The sequence below is a fragment of the Chaetura pelagica genome, unplaced genomic scaffold (genome assembly GCF_000747805.2).
Source record: "Chaetura pelagica isolate M959 unplaced genomic scaffold, ChaPel_1.0 scaffold139, whole genome shotgun sequence".
In the NCBI taxonomy this organism is placed as follows: Eukaryota; Metazoa; Chordata; class Aves; order Apodiformes; family Apodidae; genus Chaetura; species Chaetura pelagica.
In genome coordinates, this window is record NW_009970717.1 from 538179 (window position 1) to 548713 (window position 10535).

The window sequence follows — 10535 nt, forward strand, 5'->3', positions numbered from 1 at the left end:
TTAAGTGAAATCTGTGGAAGATCATTGCACATGGATACAAGTAGGGGGGAACTGCATTTATGAAGAAAATGATGTTGCGGTAATTGATACAGGGGTGGCCTTGAGAGTTACATTAAAATGGAAAGGCATATATTAGTTTATGAAGAAAGACTTGCCAGGATTTAGCTTTGGACATGGATGTGAGAGTCTTAAGGAGTCTAAGAAGTCTTTTCAAGTTGTTTCTGGTGAAAACTATTGCGATGGAAGGGAGATAAATGTAAGTCCAGGTGTGATCGGTGAAGAACTCTCAGTCAGTCTTGAAATGGAAAGAAGGAAGAGAGAGTCTGAGATGCTAAGAGTAATTAAAGTAAGACTAACTTTACAGATTTCACAAGTTTTGTTTTCCCTTTTTTGTGATGCTTTGTATTGTTTTCTAATTTAGCGAAGCACTTCCTAATCAAACTCATTTGAATTTATTCAAGGATGTTGAGAAAGGTTTTCCTATTCAAGTTTTTGAAGAAGAGCACACTGCCCCAGTTCCTGAGTGCAGCTTGACTCCTGATGACATAAGGTGACCATGTTCTATCTTAATTATTTAAAAGAAAAAAAGTAGTAGTTTTTTTCAGATTTCAGTGTTCAGTTTCAGTGCATGTGGAAACAATACAAAAATTAGAACAAAAAAAATTACTTTTTCAGCCCTTCCTATGGGTTCCTAACTTGTGCTACATCAAAGTCAAACTTCTTTTGCTTGCTCTAGTGCTCCATGGTGAGTCATTTGGTTAGAATTTTGTCTTATTCCCTACTTCTCTCCATCCTTGCCCTTTCCTTTATGCTGTCCCTACTCTACTAGCAGACTGTTAACTGCCAGACTCCTTTATCCACATGACTGCTAAAAATCTCACCTTGTTCTCACCTACAATTTGCACAGGAGCTCTTAATTTTTTTCTGATTTGCATATGATGTCTGCTGAATTACACAGGAATGTTTTTATTAAATGCATGTTGGAATAGTCTGATATATTAGGGTCTCTTAGGACAAAGGACTTGTCTAATTCTGTTCCTGAGTTACATGGAGCTGGAAGTCTATCTTTACCATGTGTTCTGAAAGGGGTGTGTACGTATATATCACTTGTGTAAAAGAACAACATTGAATTAGCCAAAGTTCAGGGGTTTATCTATTAGTGAGATTTACGTCTTCATAAAAGTGCTCTTCTCTCTATATTGTTTATTACTGTGCTATAGCTTTTCCATTAAACCTGTCTTGTCAATTAAAGAAGAAATGCATCTTAATCCAGTGTCAATCTGTGGATATCACAATTAAAACAACTGCAGCATATATTAATATTTGCTTAAGTAGGTAATACAGTGCCTTCAGGGGTACTATTTCTGGCCTATTTTATCATTAAGTCACAGTTCAAATACATTTTTTGAGATTGTAGAGATTGCAGGTTAGTTCTTTGATCACTGAATAGTACCCATGCTTTGCTGCCTATTGCAATTGTGTATATTTTTTAATTATTATTTTTTTTTGCTAAACAGCAAGTAAAATACCATTGTGTACAGCCCTGGAAATCACTTTCCAGTAAAATAAAAGGCTACCGGTTCATAAGCTTCACGTGGTGTTTTGCATTGCATGTTTCTGTTTAGGAGCAGAGATTCACTTGGTTGCAGGAAGTATACAACTACAAAGAAATAAAAATATGTGAATAATACATGGTATTTTTAGTTGTTTGAATATTAATGCCTTAAATTTATTGAGCAAAATGTATAAAAGTGACAGTTTATGAACTTTATCAAAATAAATCACAATGGTACTAAAGCATTTGTCATATCTAGTGACTTTCAATATAAACACATAAGACTGAACTGACTGAACTCTAGCTGCTAAGTGACAAGTGATCAGGTTTTTTGTTTTCTTCTACATTTATATATATATAAACTTTTCTTATATCTGCCTAGTATCTTCAGTAGATGAAACTGTCCTTATTAATGGAATATTTAATTATTATTTCCTATATTATTTCCTATTTTACTGACCACTCTTGTTGACCTCTAAGATCTTTCCAGTTGGCCCACATTTTTCTTGACCTGTATGACCCAATAATGTAAACAGGATTTCCTCTAACTGGGAAAAAAATACATGAATTATTCTTGCATGTTTCTCTTTAAATGTGCCTCTGCTCATATGTTCTGGAATGAGAGTTAATCTCTTTCTGTCAACATGATTGTGAGGAGGAGTCAGTATTCGTTGCATCTTTTTTTTGCAGAACTATGGTGTTGTTCCCACCCCTTTTCTGTGCAGTTGATTATTTATATGTTACTGCAGAATTTCAGACTCAACAAAATTGACCTGATCAGGCAGCAGCATATTAGATAATTCATTAAACACTGTAAGACTCCTACAAACTGCAGTGACAACAGTGTTGTTTCCTACAGAGATTGTTACAACCCTTTTATTTTATTGTTAATTTCTTCAATTTGTGAAGGTAATTTTAAATTTAAATCTTCCTTGTATAGCAGCAGACTCTCTTTGGCTTAATTTCAAATCTGTGCTCTTTATTTCATTATCTGCATTGTTAATGGAAGTGTGAAACAGGAATGGATTCAGGACAGATGCTGCGAATCATAGCTCACTTTGTACTTTGATTTTCAGAGTGAACCAATTATGGCTACTCTGAGCAGAGAGGTCATTTTTAAAGGTTATTTTTCCTTACATGCTTTTGGAGAAGGTAATGCCCAGTGTCAGAACCCTTACTCAGTAGGATCTCCTGAGCCTTCCCACACTAAACTCCAATATCTCTCACTGAAATCAGTAATACAGTGAAAATATTATGTCAATTTAGGATATTGTTATCATTTTAAGAAGGAAGTATGCAACATTAGAGACGTCAAATCAGCTGTTAAAAATATCAGTGGCTTTAAATAAACTTAACCAATTTAGCTTTGAATCCCTAAAACAATAATCAGAGAGAGAGTCTGCCTTTAAACACTGTAATAAAATTGTCTTGGAGGGATTAGGAATTACTTTGGATGGGAAATTCAATCTGGAACATTGTAATGTTTCTTTTAAATTGCAGTGACTGCAGCATTGTTTCTGGTAAGAGATGCTCATAATCCTTTCCACAATGTAGATTTCAGGAAGCACTAGAGTCCTCACCCAGTTCTGGAACATCCAGATTTATTTATTTTTTAATGGGTATCACTGCTTTCAAAATTAGTCTTTAGTCTAGAATTGTTTAATCTTTTCCTCTGAATGTTTTAGTTGAAATTTACATACAGAGATAGATTTATGCTGTTTATTTAATGAATAATGGGTGGCTTTTTTGGTAATTTACTTCTAGTAAAATGTGGTTATGTTGTAGTTGCTGAACAATTTGTTAAGCTCTGTTCAACAACAAAAAACCTGATCACTTGTCACTTAGCAGCTAGAGTTCAGTCAGTTCAGTCCTGCAACATGACCTAATCCAATAAGGAGTTTAAGCCTCTGCTGGCTCTGAGACTGTAAGCAGCTCCAGAGGTTTTACAAAACTGTTCATATGGTTAAAATTCATGCTTATTATGCTTTAGTGGATGGAGAGGGTATTCAGTGTTGCAGGAGGCTCTTTGAGAGATATATAACTGTTAGAAAAGCTTGCTCTTCCTGTCTTTGTTCCAGAAGACACAGCAATGCTATCTCAGGTTGCTGCTTTACCTCTGATGGTCATTACTTGTGCATAGCATACTGAGACAGAAGTTTAAAAATATGGGATAAAAAGACAGGAAAATTTGAGTGTCATGAACCTCTTTCCTTAAATCAAGGATTTGGGGGTTCTGTTCCTGTCTTTTTACCAAGATGGTGAGTTATCTTAATACTAGTTCATGATGTATCTCAATACTTACGTAAAGGACATTTCATAAGCCACGAGTGACCACTCTAATACTGTAGGTAATGAATTTATGATTTCCAAGATAACGTGTTTAATTATGAGAAATTTATGTCCATGTAAATAAGTAAATTGAAGTTGATGATCTGTGTTCTGTCTTAATGAAGCAATATGGAAGCAATGGAATACTTGCTTAATTGATATACCAATGAGGTATAATGAAAAGATCATAATGGAGTAAAAGCAAAATAATATGTTAGAATATTAACTTAGCACTTGCAGATATTCTCATAATGTTAGTTACTTGAAAAAAATACGTTCAGTAAATACTGTGCTGATCTGTAATAATTAGGAAAATGTGCATGTCTTTGTTAGTACCCCCTAAAATAATGTTACTTGACATCCCAAACAACATACACTTGTAATGTACTTCTGAGAAATTTCATGTATGTTCTTAGCTACTCTGATGGAGCACATGAACTACTGTGTTCAAAGCAGATTATATTGATGAGTTATAGCCAGACAGTTTGGCACTTGGAACTTGATCTCTCCTTGATGCTTGGGTGAATAGGAGGAAGAGACTCCCGAGTTTACCACTGTCTCAGTGGAGGTACTGGGGAGCTGTTTCTTCCATTACTTTCACTAGATCATAGACAACTCATCCCTCCATATGAATTCAGTGTTACTGCAAACTGCTGCTGCACTGAAACATCTCCTCACTGGGGTGGACTAATATTAAGTTCTGTACATTGTGATCTAATTGGCTTTCTTCTTTTGCAACTCCATGTCTGAATACTCCAGTAAAGAGGGCTCCTGAACTGCTGGTAGTGGGTTAATCTGCAGTGATCAAACAGTGCCTTCTGAGTTAGGCAACTCAAATAAATAAATACACAGCAGCTCTGTGGAGAAAAATGTACCTACAGGCATGCAAGTAGGCCTGTGAATATTGGAATCTGAAAGCATGCTCTCCACTCTAAACTCTGCTTTGTTATTTTTATTCACAGTTGACCTAACAATTTTGAAAGTATTTACGTATTTTAATTTTTAAACTATGTGTCTGCTTAATTTTCTAAATCAACATTTTCATATATGTTTTCTCCACTCAGTTGTGTGTTTGCTAATTTATGTATGAATATTTACAAAATTAAGAACATTAACAGCAAGTAGCCAAAAGGAACTTCTGCTGTCTTGTTACGGCATGACTAGTACTTTTTTTATAAAGTCTGACTCACTGTTAGAAGGAGCCTCTTTTATTAGTCTGGATGAAAAAGCAAAGCTAAAATACAGTATTCTGGTTTTACATTTCAGCATCACTTGTTGTGTCTGGCAGCTATGACAAAAGTATAGCTGTATGGGGTACAGATGCAGTCTATAAAAAGCTGAGCTTAAAGGTAGTGAGCTCTCATTTGTTCACTAGTTTTATAAGAAGGTGTAAAATATATTGCTGGTTTAAAAGTACTGTGGATTCCATTACCTGACAAATACCCTTGCCCATCCTTTTTAGATACAGGCAGGAATATCATAGAATGATACAGAAAAATATCCTGGATTTGGGTCATTGAATTTCCTAGAACAGTATATTCTCGTACAGTTAGCAACAAAGATACTACCTTTGTAAACTCTGTTGTTAATAAGTTATTACATTTCTCTTTTTATTAACAAGCTCATTTAAGGATTATGTTGAGTTGTAGCTGTGTTTTAGGACACAGTTTCTTCCAGTGAGTAGCAAGAGCCTGCATAGTGCATATATTAATTTTGAAATGCCAAACTCTTATATATATATATGTATGTATGTATATGTTTACATAGAGATATGCTTATATCCACAGAAAACAGTACCTTAAAAGGGAGCATTAAAAAAAAAGGTAAATATTGGTGTTGAGGTTGTCAAGCTTAGCTGGGTCCCGTGGTTACATAGTTTACATTACTGCTTATAGTGACAGGATGTGGTCTGACATATTTTAAGATGGTCAATTCTGTGAATCAGGAAGCTATCCCTGTTTGGAGCTAGGTCTCCTCCTCTATATCCATGGCAAAACTACCCAAAATTTGAGGTGGTACATAATACCTGGGGGAAAACAAAAGTTTAACTCTCATTAGGTTTTTTTGTGCCATTATCTTTTGCATCTTGTATTACAATACCTTTTATTACTTTCTTATTTTAGTGGAAACAATACACAAGACTTGAACTAATGATCAGACATGTGGGTCAAAGAAAAGGATTTACAGTATTCATTAAGTTACGTGCATGCATTTTGCAAGTATTAATTTCACAGAAGTCAGGCAATGTCAGAGTCCAGATCTGCGACCTTGGTTCTTTCCTATCTGATGAATATAGGATTTTAATGGACTTCTTTTTTTACTTACTGCATACGTTATTCAAGGCTTAGTTAAAAAACACTCATGAAGAAAGTCACCTGGAAGATCTTGGGGAGGGCCAGTTGCCTTCAAAACCTCGGGCTTAAAGATATCTTTCAACTGCTGCCATGTTCAAGTTAGCATCTTCATATATAGTAGAGTTTATAATCCTGTGCCTTATGCCCATTACTGCCCTCCAGAATTGGAACTGTGCTGCTTGTGCCCTTTGAGCAGTGACAGTGCACATTCTCCACCAGTTTTGGTGCTTTACTGTGAATTTCCCAGTTCCCAGCACTCACTCTAAGTAACTCGGTTTCCCATCAAAAAGAAGACATCTGTTTAAATGCTAATATCTTTGCAACTATGGAGAATTCCAGTTTAGTATCTGTGCCTTGGTATAATTATATTCTGGGCTGGTAACTAAATTTAAAACATGTTTGAAAGATTCTGTGATAAAACCCATGTTTTATGTGTGCCTGTTTTGAGTACTTCTCTTTGCTGGAGAAGTGTATGTTCATCTTTTTATTCTGTTTCTCAGGTGTAGCATTTGGCAGCTCTGATAGAGCTGCTTGATTTGCTCTGCTTTCAGCACAGGTTTCTTTCAATTACAGTGGGGGAAGGCTGCTGCTTCCAGAGCTTTTCCCTCCATTATCACATGATAAACAGTCTCAAGATTTTGTAGTAAGTATTAGAAGTCAACTCTCTTTACAATATTTTTATCAAGCTATTTGAAAAATAGAAAAGACCTATGTTTAAATGGGGCTTAACCCCATGGTAACTGTAGCTGCCAGTCTTCTGAGTGCTGCAACTGGCAGTCTGCTTGCCAGAGATGGCAACAGCCCCTGTTTTCAGGGATATATAGGGAAGTATGAACATTTTAGCAGCATTTTTTCTTGACTGGACATGAACCAGTCCAGATAGGAATATTCTCACTGCATTTCAAAAGAGATTTATGTATAAATAGTTGGGTTTGTTAGAATAATAGAAGTTTTTCCATGATGCAGCACAAATTAGCTCTGTGTAATAAGGGCTCCCTCCAACAAGAAGCATGGTATTTTTTCTACCCTGAGAGGATTGTATCTATTCAGTATATGTACGAATGTCAACTTATAAAAGATTAAGTGTTTCAAAAAGTTTGAAGCTTATATTTTAAAATACGGTTTTCCCTCTTTTTCAGCATTTCTTTCTGAAAGAAATTCAAAGTGGGGAAAATAGTTTGAACTGGGCATGTGACAGCCTGGAGTGCATTTAAGCTGTAGAATACAAAGAAATATTAAGGAGGTAGATTTGTTTTCCTTGTTTAAATAATGTGAATTGTGTAGCAACAATTACACTTGAATCCAAGGTTAAATGAAAAATATTTATAGGGAACAGTATGTTTTGTACAGACTTAAGGCTTTGAATAAGGATTAGGTGATAAATTGTATTATTTTCCAGCCTTCTTTCTCCCTTTTTAACTCCACAATTAAATATTTTGTCACAGAGGCTGAAAGAAAATGTGTCTGTGCTCCTGATGGTGTGTTGTTTTTTTTCTTTAACAGTTCACAAAACATCAGTTAATTTGGCTTTAATGTACTCAGTAATGCCAAGCTAATTTCTGTATGTTAGAAAAGATTTATTCTAGAATAATTAATGTTATATTAGAATTGAAAGTGCTCTTTGTTTCTTTCTTTATCCCTTTCAGCTGCAAAAACCATGGCTCTGTTTTTCTGCTGAAAGAGGGAAAGGAGAGAGGCTTGGCTCATTTTGCATTAGTAATGTTCATAGGTTGGGAATTATTTTTTGAATGAAAACTCTATTTTCCAAACTGACAAAACCAAGGAAAAATTAATTCTTTCATTCTGGATTTAGTAAAGTTTTGTTATCTCTTGCTGTTTTCTGTCCATTCCCATCAGCCATTCAGTCAGGTTGTCTTCAGCCCTAACTGATCTCAGCTGCAGCACTGGGCTGCAACCACAGGTTTTGCAGAGAATGTGAGAATTATGGAAAATTGATAATCTGGAGATTTACCTGCATGTTTTCTGGTTCTTATGCCCCTGCAGTTTGACTAATTCTCAGCCCCCATCTTATCTGATGAGAAAGTTTAAGAGTGTTTTATTCCAAGTCAGCGTGGCTGCCCTTGCGTTAAGATATATTTGAAGATTAAAATATACAGTTTGGTTAGAAATGTACCTTAGATGCCTGTAAAATTACCAGACCTCTGCGCTTTGCAGGTTCTGATTGCAGTGCAGGCCCGTAACCGGGTCTGTTTATGAACATGAGCCTTTCGCGGTGACCTGGGGCTGGGGACGGGCTCCGTGTTCCGCCGTGGCTCATTTCTGAGCCGCAGCTGCGTGTCTGAACGCTGCCAGGAGCTGAGCTGCCCGTGCCCGGCTGGCACGGGAGGGAGCCGGAGCACCTGGATGATCCATAGATGCTCCTCAAGGTGGTTCCTCCAACCCTGGAGGTGTCCAAGGGCAGGTTGGGGGGGTTGGACCCCCTGGGAAGGGTCCCTGCCCATGGGGGAGGGGTCGGATCCAGCTGATCCTGAAGGTCCCACCCACATCAGGTCAATTCCCTGGGGTCACCACCCAAGAAGGGACCCCAAAGATTGGGGGGGACAGGAAGGGGGGACCCTTCCCACCGCCGGGCGCCGTGGCTTAGTTGGTTAAAGCGCCTGTCTAGTAAACAGGAGATCCTGGGTTCGAATCCCAGCGGTGCCTGCGCGCGGCGTGGCCGCAGTTTTTTTTTGCCTGGGGGCGTACCGGGATCGCGGCTTCACTTGCAATTAGGAGGAGAAATCTAATATATATCTAAATACCGAGACGTCGCGGTTCAGGCTACGCGTGTGGACCGCCGCAGTTTGGCAGCGCCGTACGACTCTGGGTGCATCCCCAGGCCCTTGAAAATACCTCTCAATTTGCTGTTTTTAATCCCCAAATCTTCAATAGCTGAAGGTATTCTTTCCCTTATTTTTTCTCCTCGTATAGTGTGAGTATGTGAAAGGTTTCTAAATTGCTTTAAAACTACTAAACAGATCACTAGCACCCAAGTTAAATGCACATGTTGAGTGTGTGGGGGTTTGTTGGTTTTGACTTTTCTTTTACACACGGGAATGGGAGAGATGAAGGCCACTTAAAGTAAGGCTGCAGTGACAGAATTGTCAGTGGTGGTAAAACTGCATTAAAGCTTGTATGTAGTTTGCCAGGTAGCAGGTAGTGTCAGCTGTCTTTGCATAAATATTTGCATTTTTGTTTTGAAGTAGCTGCATAAGCTTCCTGCTCCTCACCCAGACCTTGCACCTCCGTATCAAAAGCCAGTGAGGGGAAGCCGTGCATAGACTATACATAGTTGTGCCATCAACTGCTCTAAAATACAGCAAGTGGTGCTCATAGACTTGGCCTTTATGCTGCTGGTATTTCCAGTTTTATATTTGAAAATAAGCCTATAATCAAGGTCATCTGTGTAATTCCCAGCAAGCGAGGGGGCACCTGGTCAGGCTGCCTCGGGCAGACCTGTTCTCTGCTGCTCAGCTCTGGACACACCGTTCTTAACTTTTGATCTCTTCTGCCATCCGCAAGATTACAATAATATTTAGTGATCTCACAGAGTTGCTGGGAGAGTTAATTAATATTGTATGAAGCACTTTGAGCTTTTGGATAAAATCAATGTTATTAAAGCCCTGTTTTTCTTTTTCTTCTCAGTAAGCTCAGTCTTTTTGCAGTTCAGTCATCTTGGAATTGAGCCCCTTCACCAGTGCTGGCGCTGCTCACAGATGCATTTGGACTGTGTCTAGGAAAAGGGGCCCAACTGGCTTCATCTCACTGATGCGGTACAAAATCAACTTGCAATCAAAACTTTTGAAGGGTTTAAATAAAGGTTTTCCTTGAAAATTTAGTATGTAGGACTGTTTTAGTCATCTTGTTGAAGGTGCTTGCCTAGCTACTTAGATTATGTTATGCTTACCTACAGAAATATGTGTAATAAATGTTTTTACAGGCTGGTATTTTTCTCTCAAGATACTTTTGCTTTTTTAATCTTTCAAAATACTGCAATGTTTTGCACGAAGGCATATGATTATTGTACTGATAACAGGATTTACATTGCTTGAGAAGACATAAATAATTTGAACACATAATATTTTATTTGCACGTGTAAGGTGTACACCTGTGGTGGAAAAAGATGCTTTATTGACATACTTTATTTGACTTAACCACAGCATTTAAAGTACCTCTAAGGAGCTGTAGGGTAATAAATTTAAGTTATCCTGGTAAATATATTTTTTAATAAGCTTTTACCTTAGACAGATGCCAAAAACTCTGTAATTTGTACCCATTATTGATTTATAGCTGAATTA

At 37.4% G+C, this 10535-nt stretch overlaps 1 non-coding gene across 1 annotated transcript; it reads left to right on the top strand.

The window, feature by feature from the left end:
* Window positions 1-8827: 8827 nt before the first annotated feature.
* On the top strand, window positions 8828-8901 carry TRNAT-AGU. The gene has a single exon. It is a non-coding gene; the product is annotated as a tRNA-Thr (tRNA).
* Window positions 8902-10535: the final 1634 nt, after the last annotated feature.